This window comes from Hakea prostrata, chromosome 9, assembly GCF_041222555.1.
Source record: "Hakea prostrata isolate BN-2017 chromosome 9, UWA_Hpros_2, whole genome shotgun sequence".
In the NCBI taxonomy this organism is placed as follows: domain Eukaryota; kingdom Viridiplantae; phylum Streptophyta; class Magnoliopsida; order Proteales; family Proteaceae; genus Hakea; species Hakea prostrata.
The window spans coordinates 2,907,729-2,928,989 of NC_142608.1; the positions used below are offsets into that span (position 1 = coordinate 2,907,729).

At 40.4% G+C, this 21,261-nt stretch overlaps 1 pseudogene across 1 annotated transcript in view; it reads right to left on the minus strand.

The window, feature by feature from the left end:
• Positions 1–18,099, minus strand: part of LOC149004055 (ATP-dependent RNA helicase DEAH13-like) — a 44,886-nt pseudogene extending 26,787 nt beyond the window's left edge. Inside the window, exons 1-4 of the transcript XR_016175558.1 lie at positions 15,786–18,099; positions 14,833–15,240; positions 14,462–14,707; positions 14,119–14,349 (exon numbers count right to left, since the gene is read on the minus strand). The product of XR_016175558.1 is annotated as an ATP-dependent RNA helicase DEAH13-like (transcript). The remainder of the gene's footprint in view (positions 1–14,118; positions 14,350–14,461; positions 14,708–14,832; positions 15,241–15,785) is intronic.
• Positions 18,100–21,261: the final 3,162 nt, after the last annotated feature.

Genomic DNA, 21,261 nt, shown 5'->3' on the forward strand with positions numbered 1-21,261 from the left:
CCCAGAGGAGGGCTGGTGTTTATCTTAAAGCATGTCAGCTATTAGAGACTTGCATAGTTAGAAATCATAGCATCATTCATATTTTGCATTCATTCATATTACTGTTGTATCATGGCATTTTTGGATGATGGATGAGATATATGATTGTTTCTTAATGAGTTCTTTAGAACTCATTCCTTTATTCTTTGTATGTTTTTAGCCTATACAGAAGAAGGATTTATATCTGAAGATGGGCTGGTTTCCTATGAAGGAACCATCCCGTTTGAAGAAGATGTGGCACCGCCAGTGGAAGATGGAAATAGCATGTGCGGGAGTTCCTGCGGGTGCATGGAGTGTTATCGCACCGGTTGATGGTCAGAGGCGAAAGGTGGTCAGGCAGTTCGCACAGAGGCTGGAGAAGAATTGGAGGACCCCTCACCTTATTAAACTGAGTCTAAGTTCATTGACTTAGAAAAGCAAACTGGAAAGAAACTAATATAAATACTTTTGAATTATTCCGCTGCCCTCATTTTTGTTTTATCCTTTATTCTTTATTTCTTTCCTTTGACATTGGAGTATTTTGGGCTCCTGTAATTCATTCAATTCAGTTATTGAATATTCTTTGCTCTTGATTATCTATATTGTCTTAAATATTGTTGATAGACTAAAACCTTGGATCTTGTGACGGATCGCACCCACGGGCTGTCGTACGGGTAACCGAGACCGACGGGTGGGGTGTGACAGAGTGGTTATCGAGCCTTGGTTTTACGAAGTCAATAATAATTAATACAAGTGTTAGATGGGCAATCTGAGTCATAGATCCAAAAGTGACTCAAAAGAATTAGAGTGAGTAATAGAACATCTTTCGTTAGAAACAAACTGATAAAGTAAGTGGATCTTATTTTGAATAACTTACAATAAGTCAAGTGAAATACATTCTCAAATTGTAATTATCAAGAAAATGCATAAGAGACAATAATACAAGTGCAATAAACATAATTGTATTTCATTAATAAGATAAAGCTTTACATAACTTAGAGCGTACTCTACGCTTTACAAAATGTTAGGGAATGAACATGTGCTGAATAAAAACTACAATAAACATATCTAAAACCCTAAGGTCAGTACTGAATCAAAGTGAATCAAAACCTAGACCTATCTATTGCTGTGGTGGTGGTGGTGGAGCTTGTCTCATCTGGCGGAGTATGTCAAGGCACTCTGCTATCTGGCCCCTCATCTCTACCTGCCCCTGCTCTAACTGGTCCATCCGAGTGAACAGATCCCTAGCCCAAGGTGGTGCGACCTCCAAAGTATCCTGAGTCCCGGATGTGCCTCCTGTCTCGAACTGGGAAGGTGGTGGCGAGTCTGCATGATCCTCATCATCAGTCTCTACATCCATGTCCTCCTGCTCGGCTGGCATCTCCGCTGAGTTTGGTCCGCCCGTTAAGTGCATCTGAGTGACCAATCTGTGCCCTATCGTACCGCCATGCCCAACTGGGACAGCCTCCTCTCCCTCGAAGTCGACCCCGAAGTGCTCAAAGATCCGTGTCAGAAGCCGCCCGTATCCAAGGTTTGCTCCCCCCAGATGTGTCACTCGGTAGATCATGGCATTTTGGATTATGTAAGCCAAGTCTATCTGGTAGCGGGTGTACACTGAAAAGGTCATCATAGCCTGCATGAGTGAAATCTCACTCTGATGACCTGCCTTAGGCAGCAAATTCCGTGCTATGATCCTGGAGATGATCCTGCATGAGGGATACAGCTCGGTCACTGACTCTACCCCGCTGCACTCCTGTGGGCAAATGCTCGAGAAGACGAGAGCTCTCTCCTCCCAGTGTATGACACCGTCTGACTCAGCCCCTGGCTCGAACCATCTCCTGTCGCCGTGGATGTATGGCACGTCTAGGATGTGAGCCAGCTCCTCTGTGGTGAAGCGTATGTCTGTGGTCTTCACCCGGCTCTCAATCACTAGCCTAGTGTCGTGCTCTCCATCCATCTCTCTGTGGAAGGTCAGGTTGCTGTAGAATAACCTGACTAGCTTGGGATAGGCATCCTCGTTCAAAAACAAGGTACTTCTCCAACCCACAGCCTCAAATCTACTCTCGATCTGGAACTGTGCTACCTCTGAAGTCACTACTGGTCGACCATACTCGATCGTACGATGACTGAAGTGGCCAAAGTATAGCTCCTGTGCCTCCAGTGATCTAAAGTAGTCTGGATGGACTGGGTCATGTGCGTCACCTCTACCTCGACCACGACCTCGGCCGCAAATGGGTACTCTCCTACCTCCGCGGGCAGCCATCTAGTGAGAAAATCTGTTTTTAGGCGAAAAGAATGCAAAATGAGAAGCCATAAGATGTCTAATAATTACCTATTTGTGTAAAAAATGCATAGTGAACAGTAGATCTATGCCTAGACATGTTATGAGATGTAAAAGAAACATTTTTGCACAAGAGAAAACCTAAAAACAGTTACACATTGTAGTTTTATCATGCAAACCATAGAAATGAAGGGTTTCATGAGATGATTACCTGTGTAGCGTGTATGCGTCGCGTGGGAAGTAGATCCGAAGCCAACGGAGTCTCCAAAATACCTTCCTAACCCTTTGCACGAAATCCCCAGAGCCCAAAATGCGTTTTGAGAAGTGTAGAAATGAAATGAGACCCAAAAACCGTATTTGAAACGTTGTTGTCGGCTTGTCGCGCGTATTTTGGGGCGGTCGATTGATTTAAGCGACCGGCTCAGCGACTGTTGCACAGAATTTTGGATTTTGGCTCTGTTTTGTTGATTTTTGGAATTTGTGCTTGTTGCTTCTTCTGTTTATGAATGTTGGCCATGTTGTGGAGTAATTTTGACTTGTGAAATCTTTTCCGGACTTAATCATTGAGTGTTGCTAATCTCTGGAATTCTTTCGCAGAATGGTTCAATTAAGGAATCGTGCTGTTAATGGTCAAGATGAAGAAGAAGGTGGTGGGAATCGAACCGTGTTGAGATACCTACGATAAACATTGGGCCCGAGGCCTCCCAGAGTTGAAATTCCTTCCACCGGTGGAAATCCTCCACTGCACCGCAAGTAGTCTCTATTCGGGATGTGATGAACATTCCGGGAAATATGATGCATCAGCGGCATAATCAGTTTACTACTATGATGCAAGGTTTTGCGGCTACTCAGCAGAATGCCCAGGCAGCTCTTAATCCTAATGGAGTTGGTACTTCTGCAGCTGGTACTTTTGTGGACGGTTTTGCCCCTGGTCCGCATGCAAGGTTGATGGAGCATTTCTTGAAGCTTCAGATCCCTGCTTTTACTGGTATTTCATCGGATGCATTGTTCGCTAACAAGTGGATCCGAGAGATGGAGAAAGCTTTTCGCAACCTCCGTTGCAATGAAGCTCGAGAAGATTCTTTGTGCGAGAAGCGAGAGACGCAGCATGAAGCCGATGCGTGGTGGAATGCTACCAGACCTATTTTGGAAGCTTCGCACCCGGCTCTTACTTGAGAAATTTTCAAGGATGCATTTTGCAAGAATTACTTTCCTGGGTCTGTGAGAGATGCTAAGGAAGCGGAGTTTATGGCACTCACGCAAGGACCTAGTACTATTCTGGAATACCAGAAGAAGTTTGAAGAATTGTTCTACTTTGCCCCTGATGCTTTCAAAGGTGACCGTGAGAAGGCAAAGAAGTTCTTCAAAGGTTTGAGGCCGTCACTGAAGACTTACCTGGCAATTCATCCTATTGTGGATTATGCTTTGAGATGGTGCGGAATGCGAAGAAGGTAGAAGATAATGAGAGAGAGAATTATCTGCTCCAGCATTCTGTTTCGAACAGGAATCATTTGGGTGACCGTAACCGGAGATTCTCTAGGCCAGCTCCTTATAATGCCCCTTCGTTTCAGCCTAGAGGAGCTAGTTCCAGTTTCAGCTCTGCTTCGAGCTATGGTTCTAGTGGTGCACCGGTGCGTCCTGTTGCAGGTAGTCAGGGTATTGGACCGATCTATGCTAACCCTCGTCCAGTGGCTAATAACCAGAGGCCTGCATATCCTTCTTCAGCAGCTCCTGTGAGTGGTAGGGATTTGATCTGCTTTAACTGTGGGAAGCAGGGTCATTATTCTCGCAACTGCACTCAGAAGCCGAATTCTCGGTGTCGGCTTTGAAGCTTTGTTTCGAGTGTTCCTCTCGGTAAAGTGTTCGGTGTTGTTGGTTCTGAGTCTGAGACAGATCACGATGTTGTGACAGGTATTATTTCAATATCATCTACCTCTGCTTTCGTATTATTTGATACTGGTGCATCGGATTCATTTATAGCATCTTCATTTGTGAGTCGTATTCCTGTTACACTTGCGAAGTTGGAAAGAGGACTAGTAATTAGTACTCCAACCAGATCTGTTGTTAGATTAGATGAAGTGGTTGAATCTTGTCCCGTGGTTATTGCTGGTAGAACCCTTGAAGCCCGTCTGATCAAGTTAGACATGTCTGATTTTGATGTGATATTTGGAATGGATTGGTTATCTAAGTATGGTGCAGTTATCCTTTGTTCGGAAAGGAAGGTACTGTTTCATCCTATGAATGATAATCCGTTTGAGTATCAATGTAGTCAAGAGAAGTTGAGTAAGAAGATAGTGGCTGCGACTGTGAAAGTCAAGCAGTGGACTAAGAATGTTGGACTTCTTTACTCTTCTGTGGATGTTTCGGAAGGTGTGAAACGGTTGTCTGATATCGAAGTTGTCAGGGACTTTCCTGATGTTTTCCCCGATGATTTGTCTGGTTTGCCTCTAGAGAGGGAGTTAGAATTTTCAATTGATCTAATTCCTGGAGCAACTCTCGTGTCGAAAGCTCCGTATCGGATGGCTCCGACTGAGTTGAAGGAACTTCAGACTCAGTTAAATGATTTGTCAAGCAAAGGGTTTATCCAACCCAGTGTTTCACCGTGGGGAGCCCCGGTGTTGTTTGTGAAGAAGGACGGTAGTATGCGAATGTGCATAGACTATCGGGAATTGAACAAGTTGACAATTAAAAATAAATATCCTCTCCCTAGGATCGACGACTTGTTTGATCAGTTGAAAGGTGCCTCTGTGTTCTTGAAGATCGATCTGAGATCTGGGTATCATCAGTTAAGAGTAAAGTCCAGTGATGTGTGCAGGACTGCATTTAGGACTAGATATGGGCATTATGAATTCCGAGTTATGCCTTTTGGTCTTACTAATGCACCGGCAGCGTTCATGGATCTGATGAACCGAGTATTTCAGGATGTCTTAGATAAATTTATCATTGTATTTATTGATGACATTCTGATCTATTCAAAGGGCGAAGAAGAACATGTTGGGCATCTGAGTTTTGCCTTGCAGCGTTTGAGAGAGAAGAAGTTGTTTGCCAAGTTCAGCAAATGTGACTTTTGGTTACCTAAAGTTATGTTCCTAGGTCACATCGTTTCTTCTGACGGAATTAAAGTTGATCCTGCAAAAGTTCAAGCTGTGACTGATTGGGACCAACTTAAGTCAGTCACGGAGATTCGAAGTTTTCTTGGTATGGCAGGTTATTATAGGCGCTTCATTGAGAATTTCTCCAAAATCTCAGCACCTATGACAAAGCTTACCAGAAAAGGAGTCAAGTTTGAGTGGAAGGAAGCCTGTGAAGAGAGTTTTCAAGAACTCAAGAAAAGGTTAACTAATACTCCTGTGTTGACGATACCAGATGACTCTGGAGGTTTGACAGTGTATACCGATGCCTCTAAAGTTGGTTTGGGTTGCGTTTTGATGCAGCATGGGAAGGTGGTAGCTTATGCTTCTAGGCAGTTGAAGAACTACGAGCATAATTATCCTACTCATGACTTGGAGCTGGCAGTTGTGGTTTTTGCTCTGAAGATTTGGCGTCACTATCTTTATGGTGAAAAGATATCTATTTTCACTGACCATAAAAGTCTCAAGTATTTCATTACTCGAAGGGAGTTGAATATGAGACAGAGAAGATGGCTAGAAGCTGGTGAAGGACTATGATTGTGATATTCGGTATCATCCAGGGAAAAGCTAATGTGGTTGCTTGATGCTTTAAGTAGAAAGAGTAATCGAGGAAAAGTGGTTCTGACGTGTCTCAGTAAGCCCTTATTGTTCTCCATTGTAAGATTTGGACTTAAGATTTTGTCAGAAAGCTCTGGTGCTATTTTGGCAGCTGTATCAGTTCGACCGAGTTTGAGGGACCGAATTGTTGCTCTACAGTCGACTGATCCAGAATTGAAGAAGAAGATTGACTTGATCACTTCAAAGACTAAGGACGTGGAAGATTTCTCCCTAGCCTTTGATGGTGCTCTTGTTTTTAAAGGAAGAGTTTGTGTTCTGCGGTGGAAGACCTCGAAGCGAAATCTTGATCGATGCTCATCAGTCCATCTTTACTATTCATCCTGGAAGCGTGAAGATGTACCATGATATGAAAGGGTATTTTTGGTGGTCCGGCATGAAGAATGATGTGGAAGATTTCATTGCTAAATGTGGGACTTGTCAACGTGTGAAAGCTGTCCAGCGACCTTCGTACGGCCTTACGCAACCTCTTCCAGTACCTAGTTGGAAATGGGAAGACATTGCTATGGATTTTGTCACTGGTCTGCCCCGGTCTGTTAAAGGGAATGACTCGGTGTGGGTGGTGGTGGACCGATTAACCAAATCGGCACACTTCATTTCGATGAAGATCACCTGTTCTATGGATAAGTTGGCTCGACTCTATGTTAATAATGTGGTGAGATTGCATGGTGTTCCGGTTAGCATTGTGTCAGATAGAGACCTGAGGTTTACGTCGCGTTTCTGGAATAGTCTGCAGAAAGTTCTACGTACTCAGCTGAATTTGAGTACTGCTCATCATCCTTAGACCGATGGCCAATCGGAAAGGACCATACAAATTTTGGAAGATATGCTTAGAGCGTGTGTCATAGATATGAGTGGTAACTGGGATGACCACCTAGCCTTGGTGGAGTTTGCTTATAACAACAATTATCAGTCTACTATTGGAATGGCCCCGTTTAAAGCTCTGTATGGAAAGACTTGTAGAACTCCTCTGTATTGGGATGAAGTTGGGGAAAGGCGTGTTCTTGGCCCTAATCTAATCGAAACCACCGGCACTATGGTGGATATGATTAGAGAAAGGATCAAAACTGCTCAGTCTCGACAGAAGTCCTATGCGGATAAAAGAAGGTCTGACCTTGAGTTTCAAGTTGGTGAGCGTGCGTTTTTGAAAGTTTCGCCGATGAAAGGAGTCACGCGTTTCAATGTTAAAGGAAAGCTCAACCCTAGGTATATTGGTCCCTTTGACATTATTGAGAAGGTTGGACCAGTAGCTTATCGATTAGCTCTGCCCCCGTCTCTTGCTGGTGTGCATGATGTATTCCATGTATCTATGCTACGGCAATGCTTGACAAGTGCAGAACAGTTGCTTCAACATGAATCGGAAGAGTTGAGTGCGGATTTGACGTATGATGAAGAACCGGCTGAGATTTTGGATCGGAAAGACAAGCAGTTGAGAAATCGGACTATACCTTTGGTGAAGATCAGATGGAAGAATCACTCTTTTGAGGAAGCATCTTGGGAGAAAGAAGATGAGATGCGGTCCAAGTATCCTCACCTTTTTGGACCTTCAGGTAAGTTGTAATTTCGGGGACGAAATTTCTTTTAAGGAGGGAGGAATTTAATACCCCCCGTATTTCTAACCCATGATCCGTATTCCAAGTCCGAGAACTCGAAGGTCTAGTCGGGTGAACTTGTGGAGTATCCGGATTGAAGCCCATAATCCATACCTAGGACCCATAGATCTGGATCCTTTATCTGAAGAGTCTGCCTTGGCTGGAGCTGGGAATTCCGGAAGTCAGGTGTTGTTCAGAGATGTCCGGAATGAAGGTAAGATCTCCCCCATCTCTTAATTAGGGCTAGGTTGGCCTTGGGTATCAAGCCCCTAGTAAAAGCACCCTTGTATGGAAAATTACATGGGGGCGGTTACTAGTGGCGGTCGCTCAACCTAAGCGACCGGCCCAAGCGACCGCCCGGTCTGTTTTCGGGGATTTTGCCCTATTTTGCCCCCTGACTTCTATATAAGGTAACCTCCGTCTAATTAACGAATACTTTATTCGTGGTTGCTTATTTGGGAGGTTAGACGGCTGCGGGGAAGATCCGAAAGAGTCTCCTGAGTACTGACAGTGACTTGGAAGATCAGTTCTTTTCTTCTCTGGCTTTCTGGTGTGAGGTATTGAACTAACCCTTCGTTCTTTACCCTCTTTTCTCCGATTAGATTGGTTTTACCCTTTTTCCCTCGTCTTTGTGATTACCCCTTGGATATTTTAACTCTCTTTTTAATTTACTTGAGATGGAATAACCGTAAACGGAACCCTGCTTCCGTGAGATGGTTAATCCAATCAAGGAGAGGGTTATGGGTAATCTATTGATGGTAATGGATAATTTTCTCTCACCCTTTTGGCTTAGGGAGTATTTAATTCGAGACTTAGGTCAAGATTACTCGAAATCCGGATTGAAATTGAGTAATCAGAAGCCTGAGTTTCGGATTGAAACTCACTGTTTTTAAGGCGGTCACTAGTGGCGGTCGCTAACCTAAGCGACCGGCACAAGCGACCGGCTGGTAATGCAATGACCAATTGGATTTCGGTTCTGATTCAAATTGATTCATGTGACTTATATATTCTAATAACCCTGTGTTTAGGTGATTACTGTTTAAAAGAAAAGTCTACTAATAGTTACTGGATTCCATTTTACGGACGTTTCAGTTATATGCAAGTAAGGACATCTATCTTATCTACATATACTTGAACATGTTAATCTGATAGTTGTTAGTCTTAATTTCTATTGTTATATGCTGATGTAGTTGTATTTATTTCTAATATACTACTGCTGTTTGCTTTGATTTCATAATTACCTGGTGAATTGTGAATGTTATATGATTATGGTAATTGGTATATGGTTATGATAGTTGGGGTGTTCCTTTTGGGATATCTTGGCTGATGATATCAAAAGGCTGTGGAATGGGACACATGCCTGCTGATTCCTTCAGCACTATCATAATTAATTGCTGACATTGTTAGGATGAGTCTAGATTGCATGGCTAGGTACCCCACATGCTACTACCCTTTCGGTAGGGGGATTGAAACCGAGTGACCCGTGATGACAGTGATGTGACTTGGTGGTCCACTGTTGGTCATGAAATGGTAGGGTTGCATATGTTAGGGTTGGGCTCATGGATGTCCAAGGACCGGACCGGGTGTCATGAGGAATCAAGAGAGCATCCGCCCCAATAATATGTGGATGACCATAGGGTTAAAGAGTAGAGTCCAACAGAGGTAGCCAGTCCGTGAGGATTCTTACTCCTAAGTTGCGAAGGATACTGAACCAAGTTGGTTGGTGCCATAGGGGATGTATCTGGACTTCATGTAGACATGTAACCATTATGACCTTGCATTAGATTAGAAACCCCGACATGCGCCAGTACTCATTACCAATGGTCGTGGTGAGAGAGTGTGGACTTAACCTCTAACCATGGTTTGTGAGCCAGGTGTGGACTTTCCCTTTTTCCCCTGGATCCCTACAGAGGTAACCAGTCCTTGCCGGATCAGAGTGATGAGACTTACCCAGAGGAGGGCTGGTGTTTATCTTAAAGCATGTCAGCTATTAGAGACTTGCATAGTTAGAAATCATAGCATCATTCATATTTTGCATTCATTCATATTATTGTTGTATCATGGCATTTTTGGATGATGGATGAGATATATGATTGTTTCTTACTGAGTTCTTTAGAACTCATTCCTTTATTCTTTGTATGTTTTTAGCCTATACAGAAGAAGGATTTATATCTGAAGATGGGCTGGTTTCCTATGAAGGAACCATCCCGTTTGAAGAAGATGTGGCACCGCCAGTGGGAGATGGAAATAGCATGTGCGGGAGTTCCTGCGGGTGCATGGAGTGCGCTTATCGCACCGGTTGATGGTCAGAGGAGAAAGGTGGTCAGGCAGTTCGCACAAAGGCTGGAGAAGAATTGGAGGACCCCTCACCTTATTAAACTGGAGTCTAAGTTCATTGACTTAGAAAAGCAAACTGGAAAGAAACTGATATAAATACTTTTGAATTATTCCGCTGCCCTCATTTTTGTTTTATCCTTTATTCTTTATTTCTTTCCTTTGACATTGGAGTATTTTGGGCTCCTGTAATTCATTTAATTCAGTTATTGAATATTCTTTACTCTTGATTATCTATATTGTCTTAAATATTGTTGATAGACTAAAACCTTGGATCTTGTGACGGATCGCACCCACGGGCTGTCAAACGGGTAACCGAGACCGACGGGTGGGGTGTGACACTAATGATCATGGATGAACCTAGTGATGATTTGATAACTCTCATTGAGTTTAAAAGAAGAGAGAAGATTAATCACGATGGTGTTAAAAGGCGATTTTGGCACGTCCATAAATCGGCGATGGAGATTCCAATTGACACGAATAAGGTATCAAATCAAAGATCGTCGAAAGACCTTTCCAACAAGCCAAAAATACCATAATCAGAGTCCGTTTGGGGGTCCAACCATGGACCAGTTGGTTGGGTGAACCAATCCCCCACCCCATTTTCAGTTTCGGGGCAAAAACGAAATTCAGATTTTTAAACCCTATTTTAAGTTATAACTCACCTCTAACCGCATTTCTTTATGCTAGAACGAGGTTGAGGCTGCGGGAAGAGGAGAAACCAAGAAGAAGAGTAGTTTCCATCCTTCCGAAGGTGTTTTGTGACTCGGATCTTCGCGGAAACATTAGAAAATGTTAGATTTCTTTAATCCTTCTCTTAGACACAGTTATGTGGACAACTCGCTTCTTTTTATTCGTGGAATTGTGGTTGTGGGGGCATGTTAGGTTATTGTTACCCTTGTTTTCTTGTTTTATCATCCCTTTCTAGTATAAGTGAGAGTCCCCTTGCGAAAGATTTTGCATTTTGACTCTCCGAGTCACCCACGGGTGATTTAGGAGAGCCAATTTGGGGCCTTTTGATCTAGATTGAATTGGATCAAATTGAAGGCACCCTTATGATCTTTCTAATACCAATTAAATTTTCCCAAGGTTTTGTTTCGTTTCATTTCGACTTCAAATCAAGGGCGAAAAAATAACTTTTAGCTGATTTAGGTTAAAAAGGCGAGTTAAAACCTAATTTTCTGTTTGGGTTTTTATAGGAATATTTTGAGATATTTTTCTAAACCCAAATTAACTTCTACTTTTTTTTTGTTAATCCTTTTGCATGATTAGGTATAATTATCTTTTTGGCTCCTTCTTGTGGGAGGGAATTTTTTATCTTTGGAGAACTGAATCCAATTGAAAGGTGAGGAATAACTACCACATTGTATGTAATTAATTGTTGTTATCTTAATGTCTTTTGTTAAATATAAATTGTTGTAATTTATGTTTATCATACTATACTTGTGTGTGACTTTGCACGAAAGGAAGGTAAAACAATTATTTATGATATTGCTCTTTGCCTTTAAATCTATTATTATTGTTATGAGAATGGAATGTAAATGTATATGGAGAGGGGGAATATTATTATTCTCTTTACCTTATATTTTCCACTAAGGTTGTGGGTTCGCTCATTACCCTAGTAACCTTATGTGGTGCCATTAAACCCAATTGCATGATTTAAAGGTGTCTAAAAGTATTGGACTAAGAATCCTTATGAGTACTTCTACCCTTCCGATAAGGGTATTGAAGTCGGTTAACCCGTGATGCTAGTGGCTAAGTCTTGTATATCGAGCAAGCCCACTATCATCATAGAGAGGTAGGGTTGCATATAATAGATAACGGCTCTTGGGCGCTCAAGACCGATAACCAACCCGTGAGAGGACATAAAGAGCATCATGTCCATTATATATGGATGATCACTGGGTTAAGGAATGGGATCCAACAAATGCCTCCCATTAAGGATTCCATTCATAGGTGGGAAGGTATTAAACCAACAGAGCACTAGGCGTGAGGGGAGATATCCAAACCATATGTAGTATGAGACCATATGACTTTGCACTGAGCTTAGGTTTGTCCCTAACACACGCCAGATTTTATACCAATGGTGATGTGAAAGAGTGGTGACTTGATCCCCAACCATGGCTCGATGAGACTTTACCCAACAGTCGCGGAGAATCCAATAGACGTGCTTTGGAGCCGTGGGAGAAGAGTGATGAGATCGCCCAAAGGAGACTGGTGTATGACTTAATGCGTGTCTACTTTAGAGACTACATTATAAACTTAGGAACCTCATATCATCACCATGCATTTTTATTTATATTATTAAATACATGATTGTTTTATAAATTATGATATGGAGTATGGATGAATATGATGTGAATGTTAGTTACCTCACTAAGTTCTATGAACTCATTCCTTTATTTTTGTTTGTTCTTTAGACTGCTCTACAGGTTACGAGGACCCCTCTTTCGTTGAGGATCCTTTGGTGAATGGCTACCAAGAGGGCGTAGTCGGAGAAGAAGTGGAAGCGCATGATGTTTCCTGTTCATGCCAGGACTGCTCTTATGGAGTTTCTTTTCCTTAGAGTCTCCTTAAATTATTTCCACTACATACTTTGAACTTTCTTTCTTTTCTTTGAACTCTGATGTTTAGTTTTTGAAAAGAAGTTTTGGATATTGTAATCCTTTCTTTTCATTCTTGATAATTAAATACTTGAACTTGTTTATTTCTTGTTCATTTAATTTTCCTTTATCATGTATTGTATGGAATTGTCACTGAACCTAAATCTTGCGGTGTATCACCCTGTCGGTATTCAGGTATAACCGGATCTGGCTGGGTGGGGTGTGACACCAGCCACCTCTGCCCCAATAACAAGATAACTTATATTCCATTGACCCAGACATTGTGATGAGAATGATGACTTCCAAGGAAATCAACACATGAAAACTATACTAGTAGACATCCGAAAGAGTCATTAAGGGTTCTCTTTTCTCAGACTTTGTTTTCTGCAACCACCAACATCAATCTCTATCCACCAATCCAGCTGACTCCATCAAACTAGCTATTTCAGAAAATTATTGTCCAGAATCCACCATTTTTACAGTTTACAGTGTGTAATGCCATGAGAAGAAATCCCAGAATACAATCATAGGAGTTACCAATGAAGCTCTCGGGGAAGTTTTGAACCTCACATCTCATGACATATGCATATCCATTAAGATGCAGATGCACAACAGTAACAAGCAAGGAAAACAAATTTCCAATTAACTCCATCCCATTATTCTTTGTTGCATCATTGTTATATTTGATTCTCCCACTTCAACAAGAAAAGCACATCCAAAACAATAAACTTTTCATGGAAGTGAATCACCATTTCATTCTCACCAAGCACACTTGTTTCTACATAAGTGGCCCTAGTTCCCTGTCTAAATACCTAAACACAAGGATGACAAACTCAACAATTGACACCACTTTTCTGAGTCAAGCAGGCCCAAAAGTTGTCCTATCAAAGCCAAAAAAATTAATGCGATGCAATAAGAAGTCAGATGCCTGAGAAGCAGAAACTTCCCAACTTGGATCATCCACATGAATTCTTCCCCCTGAATTGTTGCAAACCCCCACAACCATGGCTTTATCATTCCAAATCCCCCACTTGAACAAGTCCTTGACCCCCACAGAAATATGAGAAGCAAGTAACATCACTGAGCAGAAAAAATACATGGAAGAAGAACAATATCATCTCTTCCACTTCCATAAGCAAGACAGGTTAAATTTGTACTTATATATGGAAGAATGTACGCAGCTCAAGCAAATAGTGCATAGCTGGTGTGGCCACCTGAGAAGCTTCCTACAGAGTTGCTAGATTTGATCCAGAAGGACGAAGAGTCTTATGTGTTTTATAGGGTGTAATTGGGTTGTTTTTACATATTTGGAATAATGGTTATAAAGGAACACCCTTCTTGGATGGAGTCCCCATCCACCTTTTGGGTGGTTCTCGGAGACTGCCTATTATGTAATTCCTCTCTGATACGAAGCTTGCTTTTCTATCTATCTATCTATCTGCGTGCGCGCACACACACGCACAAACTCCCAATAAAGATGGAAAAATGAAATGATGCAGAAATTCTCAAAATGACAGTCAAATGAACAAGTAATGGTCAAGCACCTGCACTTCTCAAAGTAAAAATCCATCTGTCATGAACTTGATGGAGCAACACTCCCCAATCTTCTTGTCATGTCTAACTTGAAACCCCACCCCCTTCCCTAGACAGAGACCCAGCTCAAATGCCACTCACTTGGCTGTGGAAAGGACTGCAACACGGCGTGGTTGGGTGACTCCAATTATTCCACTTCTTGAGCCGGACTTGGTCAAACCAAAGCCAGCTTCGTAAAGGAACTGTGAAGTATCAATGAGAAAATAGAGTTTAGAGGCACACTTAAGGCTAAGGAATAAATTTAGTTAACAATTCCAATAAGTAAAATATGAAAAGCATCCAATCCAAGGGCACCTGAGGAACTTGAGTAGTTTTACCACACCCAGTCTCTCCACAAATGATAATTGCAGGGTTTTCTTTTATAGCCACCATTGTCTCCTGCTCCATCATCACTATTGGAAGATCCTTTCTTTTGCTTTCAACTTCATCTGGTCTTGATACACACACTACAGTTGGAGTGCTAATAGGTCTCTGGGTAGCAGAATCCACAAGAACACTAGAACCATGTGAATCTGAAACTGTACCATTCCTCTCTTCATCCTGGTTCACATCAAACAACCCAGTTCACATGTTTCACTAACTGCTACGTCTCACAAGCATCAAGTCCCATTTAAGAAAGTAACATTCATTCACTAAAAGTTTGTTCAACATTATAGGTACCATGCTTTGGTGCTTTTTGCCTCATCATGATTGCATGGAGGTAGCAAAGAGTTCTTCCAATCACCCTAAACGTCTCTGGCATCATCCCCATCATCCCCACCAGCCAATCCTTTTGGAATTATTCCAGAATCGGATACAGACTCTGTACCTATCAAGTTGCCACAAGTTGGATCTTGACAAGCATTCAAAGATGCACAAATACCATTATGCCATTCTCTGTCTGGCATCACTGGACACTGCAAATCACCCTCACTGACCTCATGAGTTTGGTGGCTTTCATCAAAATCAGATTTGCTTTGGCAAAAAGCTTTGACATCACTCATTTTCTTTGACGGTCGCTCATCCTGGGCAACATCTAACCCTGCCTTGGAAAACTCTACAGCCCTTCTACGCTTCTGCTTCATAGTTTCAACCTATACATTTTCATTGAATAAAATAAGATTCAAATCCCCACTTAGTATGAAAAAAGAATTTATGCTTCCAACATGACATAGGATGAGCCTTAAAGGAAACACCACTTTGTCTATCAAGTAGGAGAGTGGTGTGGCAATTCTGATAGTCGGATATATTGGTAATAATATACCCCCACCCCACCCTAAAAAAAAAAAAGGAAGAAGAAGATCATCTTTGTAATAGTGTGAATTGAATGTGTCAAATGCCACACAATTTAAATCATATGCACCATACATGGGGCAGACTCTCCCATCTATGTCGAAGAAGCATCTTGGCAGTCCTAAAACTTCCAAATCTTGATAATGACACAGAAGTATCATCACACTCTAAAAACTTCAGACTTGATTAGATGCTGATGTTGACAGTATGTCTTCCAGATTTTATCATTTTAACCATAAGCAAACTGCAACAGGGCAAGACACTTATTTTGGAGACATGGTGGAGAGCAAATCAGAAGCAGGCATGGGAAATCCAGAGTGTCTAAATGTTACTTAATGGTGCAAACCTGACCAACATTCCCCAAAGATTGCAAAAGTGAATATGCATTCTCTTGGATCTTGTACTTCCTAAAAATGGATTTTTCACCGTTATTAACCATGAACTGTATTCTCTTCGAAAAAAGCATCCAAATCCAACAAATGATATTTTTGGAAAGAAATTGAATAAATTTTGTACAGGGCATGAATATAATAGGGTGTAAGTGGGTATGCAGAACAAAGACCAGAAGTGATGGCTCCATGTAGCACTACAAGGCAAGATTAGTGGCCGAAGCGTTCAATCAACAACCTGGAGTGGATTTTCATGACACATTTAGTCCTCCGGTCAAACCGACCACAATTAAAACTGTCCTCACAGTTGCCTTATCTAAATCATTGCTAATACATCAGTTAGATGTCAAAATGTGTTCCTCAATGGAACTCTTATTGAAGATGTGTATATGGAGCAGCCACCAGGTTTCATCTCCACCACACACCCCACACATATGTGCCACTTAAAGAAGGCATTATATGGTCTATGCCAAGTGCCCCATGCTTGGTTTTATTATTTCAAAACTTATCTATAGGGAGAAGGCTTCAAAGAGTGCTGCTGGGTCACTTTATGTTCACTTACACCATGGTCGATTGGATAGTAGTATTATTGATTTATGTTGATGATATAATAATTACAAGTACAAGTGCCACTCATAAATCTGCAATGACTAATCTCAGTGAGCTCCATTATTTCCTAGAAAATAGAGCTATTTGCACTTCCGATGAAATTGTCCTCACTTAAAACAAGTACTCCATGAATCTCTTACACTCTACTGGCCAAGAAAATGCTAAACCATGCTCCACTCCAGTTGCATCTAGGGCAAAATTATCTCACACCAGTGGTGGCACATTGATAAATCCCACAGAATATAGGTAGTTGGTGGGTGCTTTGCAATATATCTTACCATTACAAGGCCAGATATCTGTCATGCAGTCAACCAAGTTTTTCATTTCATGCATAACCCGACTGAAGAACACTTACAAGAAGTGAAGCACATCATAAGACTGGTGCAGGAATATTACTATAACCCACTGATCCACCTATCCACATACACTGCCGCCGATTGGGTAGGGTGCCTGATAATATGTGATCCACTAGTGAGTTTCATACTTTTTTGGGCTCTAATTAATTATCATGGTCCACCAAGAAGCAACTAACAATCTCCCACTCAAGTACAAAGGCGAAATATAAACCCTTGGCAATGGCAGTTTTGGAAATGCTCTAGCTCTCTTATGAACTCAAGGATCTACACGTTATACTCCTAAACCCAATGTTGGTCTTGTATGACAACTTATCTGCTACTCAGATGGGTACTGATCCTATCCTTCATGCCAGAACAAAACCCTTAGAGGTTGACTACTACTTTGTTTGTGACCTGATCATTAACAAGAAAGTGCAGGTTCAATTTGTCCCATCTATAGCACAAACTGCATGTGTATTCACCAAGGATTATCAGAGAATATTTTAAACCACCATCAATCCAAACTACTTTGACTATCGCAATCAAATTTGAGGAGGGCTGAACAGTGAGTCAATATTGAGTTCAAGAATGACTCTCTTATCTTTTATTTTTTTTATCTTATTCGTTGTAAACCCTATTTCAATCCCATTCAAACTCCACCACATGTAAACCACCTCTCTGACATTTACTCAAATACCATCACTTCAATCCTTTATAAAATAACCTCATGGCTCACCATAATAGTGACTGCAAGATTTACAAAATACTTGCATTACTTTCAATTCCTTAGTCCTCCACTTACTGGAATGAGTCTATCATCTCAGTCAGTTTCTTTCACGGTCCATGCAAACAAGTTTACTCATGTTATTTTCAAGTGTACAGAACCTCACCCAATCAACTAACAAACCTTTATTACAATATCCAACAAAATTTTCATATTGACCCGAATCAGCCAAGAGAATTGAACTAGTTCATCCGCCTTAATATCACAAGAGACAGAGAAATCCAACCAAATTTTTAGGGGCAAGGATCTGTCTCAAACATAAGAAAATTTTAAAACAAATAGAAACAACACCTTAGTACACCATGAATAACATCAAGCATACTCATTTAAGGCCCTGTTCATGACCATAAAGAAACCCAGAAACAAAGGACTGACTCGTTTCCAAACTAGACAGATACCCAATAATCTGTCAAACATAAGAGAAAGAGCAGTGTACCTGGATTTCCCGAAGAGGAAGAAGAAAGAGCAGCTACTCTTGCAGAGGTTCAGCGCTTTGTTATTTTCATGTTGTTATTTATAGGAAACTAAATCCCACATCGAGAAGTTGAGCAAGTTGTGAACTCTGTGGTTTCTATAAAATAAAGGAGGGAATATGATGATTACTTTAACCCGTCCTGTTGGGGGTGTTTGGCGACTCGTTAATGATCGTTTACGTGACGACGAGTCGTGCCGACACTTACCAAAGCGAACACACCTTTGAAGGCGAGTGAGTCCCATCTTACTTTTGGTGGGCTTGCCCGTCAATTTTTGGAAGTTCCCCACTGCTGGGGAACTCACATAATATATGATTTAAGTATAATTCAACTTTGATAAATTTATTTTCATGTTGCTCTGTATGGTCAAAATCAACTTTTATGCTTCTCTGAACGAAATTGGGTTTCTCAGTGATATCGATTCTAGATGTGATAACGAGTCCGATAAACCAATTAAAAATCATGATGAAATTGGGTTCTCTTGATGGATTTGGTGCTCTTAGACTGTAGTACTTTTATGCATTATATTCACTTCATTTCTCTTGTTGATTTGGAAAAAAAAGCTCAAAATTCGTTGAAACTAACGGCTTCCCCAGCCAACACACACAAATTGGAAAAAAAAACCGTCGTTCAAACAACGAAATATTGGCACATTTCGGGGTTTTGTTGGCTGGAGAAACCAGCAAAAACCCCAAAATATCGTCAACGACAAATTCAGGGATAATTTCAGACTTTCGATCAATACACTAAAATGCGGGGATAATTTCAGACTTTCGATCAATACACTGAAATGTAACTGCAATCTGCAAGAGCTTTTCAAAGTTCACATGAAGGGTATTGATGTATTTTAGAAAAAAATATAAAATCAAGTGTTAAAAGGGATTTGTGGTGTCCACGCTTCAGTGATGACATGATGACGTAAGCAACATTTATCAATTCAATTCAATTTCAATTCATCTCTAGACATTTCTCCTGAGTGCTCACAGAGTTCCACACTTCCACACGTGATGATGTAAGTAGCATTAATTTCATTTCAATTCATTTGAATCATTTCTAGACCTTTCTCCTGAGTTCACAAAGTTCGTCGGTTCTAAACAAAGAGTTCACAGAGTTCATCGATGCTAGAGAGTTCGTCGGTGAGTGCTAAAGAGAGAGTCGTCGGTTTCCTTTCATTGGTATCCTTTCATCGGCTTCCTTTACACGATGGTGCATTTTAATATAGTCGATTTGTGGAAGGAAGCAAGGCAAGGGAGGAGAAGAAGATAACATAAGCCGGTGGTGACCAGAAGCAAGTTGATCTTCTCGGTCTGTTGGTTGATGATCGGCCTGAAATCCGTTGTTCTCGTCTCTTACCATCTCTACTTATCTTCATTGATTCTACAATTCCACCTACTTTTACAATTAAGAATGAAACCATCAAACTTGATTAGGTTCAAAAATAGGAAATTTATTTGGTTTCACAAGAAGTTGGAGAGTCAGAGAGGTAGGAAGTAGCAATGGCCATGAATGATCCAGTGGAGGTTAGGGTTTTTCGTCGACTTATCGGGATAAAGTGATTTTTTCGGCGAAAATTCGGCGACTTCTCGGCGATATTGTGCAAATATCGTTTCGCAAGGATATTTATTTCGCTAACTTCTAAAATGTTTTACCTTGGTTCAAACCTTATATTTCTTTCTTTTGTTTCTACCCAAAGGAATTATGTTTCCTTCTATGTTTTATCTAATTAAAAGGGTTTTATTAATGATTTCTTTTATATGATTCATTAAAAACTTTTTTGTGATGTATCATTTACCCAAAAGAATAATGTTATCTAATACTTTCTTGAGACTAGGCTCTGAAAACATCAGGACCAGCAAACATCGACAGACCTAAAATGAACTGGAGATAAGCAGTGAGACAATATATAGATGGCGAGTTAACCACCAATGTTACTCAATTTGTAGTTGAATGTTGAACTACGATTACTTTGGCTGATCCCACTTATTTAGTGTGAGAAGGAATGGTTCCTGAACCCATAGAACTAAAGGTTCCAGGACCCAAGAAATCCTGATATGAGAGTCCTGCTGTGTAGTGGTATCTAGCTTCTTTTCTTTTCCTGTGTGTTTCCCCATCAAGTGAACCTTACCTTATGATTGTGGAAATTAGAAGAGAAGACTAATAATAAAAATCAATAATACTATGGCTAATGAGAAGAAATGTTTAGGATCCCTTATAAAGTGACCCAATATGTTGTCATACTTTGTGGCCTGAGTTGTGCATCTTCAATCAAAGAGTGTTGTTCTCTGTTTTTCATTGTATTCCACTTTTTTTTCTTCTGAACTTTCCCTGATGTGAAACTTTAAATATGCATCATGATGATTATCAAAAGTTGTCTCTTAGAATAGGTTTGTCATTGCATCAGGTTTGGGGGACAAACTTGAAAGATATGCATTAAATGCGCAACATCTGCTGCCAATGGTCAATATCGAAATCTCGTGCAGATGGTTGAAAGCGAAATATTGTTGACATCGCTAGATAGAAAGTGACTTTGTCATCTTGACCTTTATCAATTTTTTTTTTTTTTTTGTTCTGATATTACATGCTCATGAGAATTTTGTTTTTTTTTTTTTTTTTTTTATCTGTGTTTGTTTTCTTCTTCATGGAAACTTTTTAGTCACTGTGAGTGAAAGGGAACCACCTGCTCGTCTTGTGGCTTCGCGAAGCACCATCCCAAGCTACAAAAAAAACCCAAGAAAGAATATCAATCTTGTGTAGTTCATAATAAATATAAAAATAAGAAGTCAAGAATCACATAATATGTATATTGAAATATATGAAATTTTTTAATTGTTGTATTTGGATAATCATTCAACTCATTAAAAATAGATAATCTAATTTAACCTAATTCACATTATTATGAAGTTAAAAATAAAAATTTACATGAAATTTTCTTCTTAAAGGTTATTAATATTTCAATTGCCTCCAATATATCAAACTTAGTTCTTCAAAAAAAGATAAATTGAAAATCATTGTGTTAAACTATAACTAAATAGATAGAATGACTAGAGATAATAAGCACAAACATTCCAATTATCTTTCCAGAATTTGTGTGATTATTTATTATCCTCAATCATGCATGATGTATTTATAAAAAAAGAAAAAAAGAAAAATTTTAGATACACCATAAGACAATTGGCAAAAAACATAACCACCCAAAAAATACATCAATTTTGACATAGACACTTAAAAATGT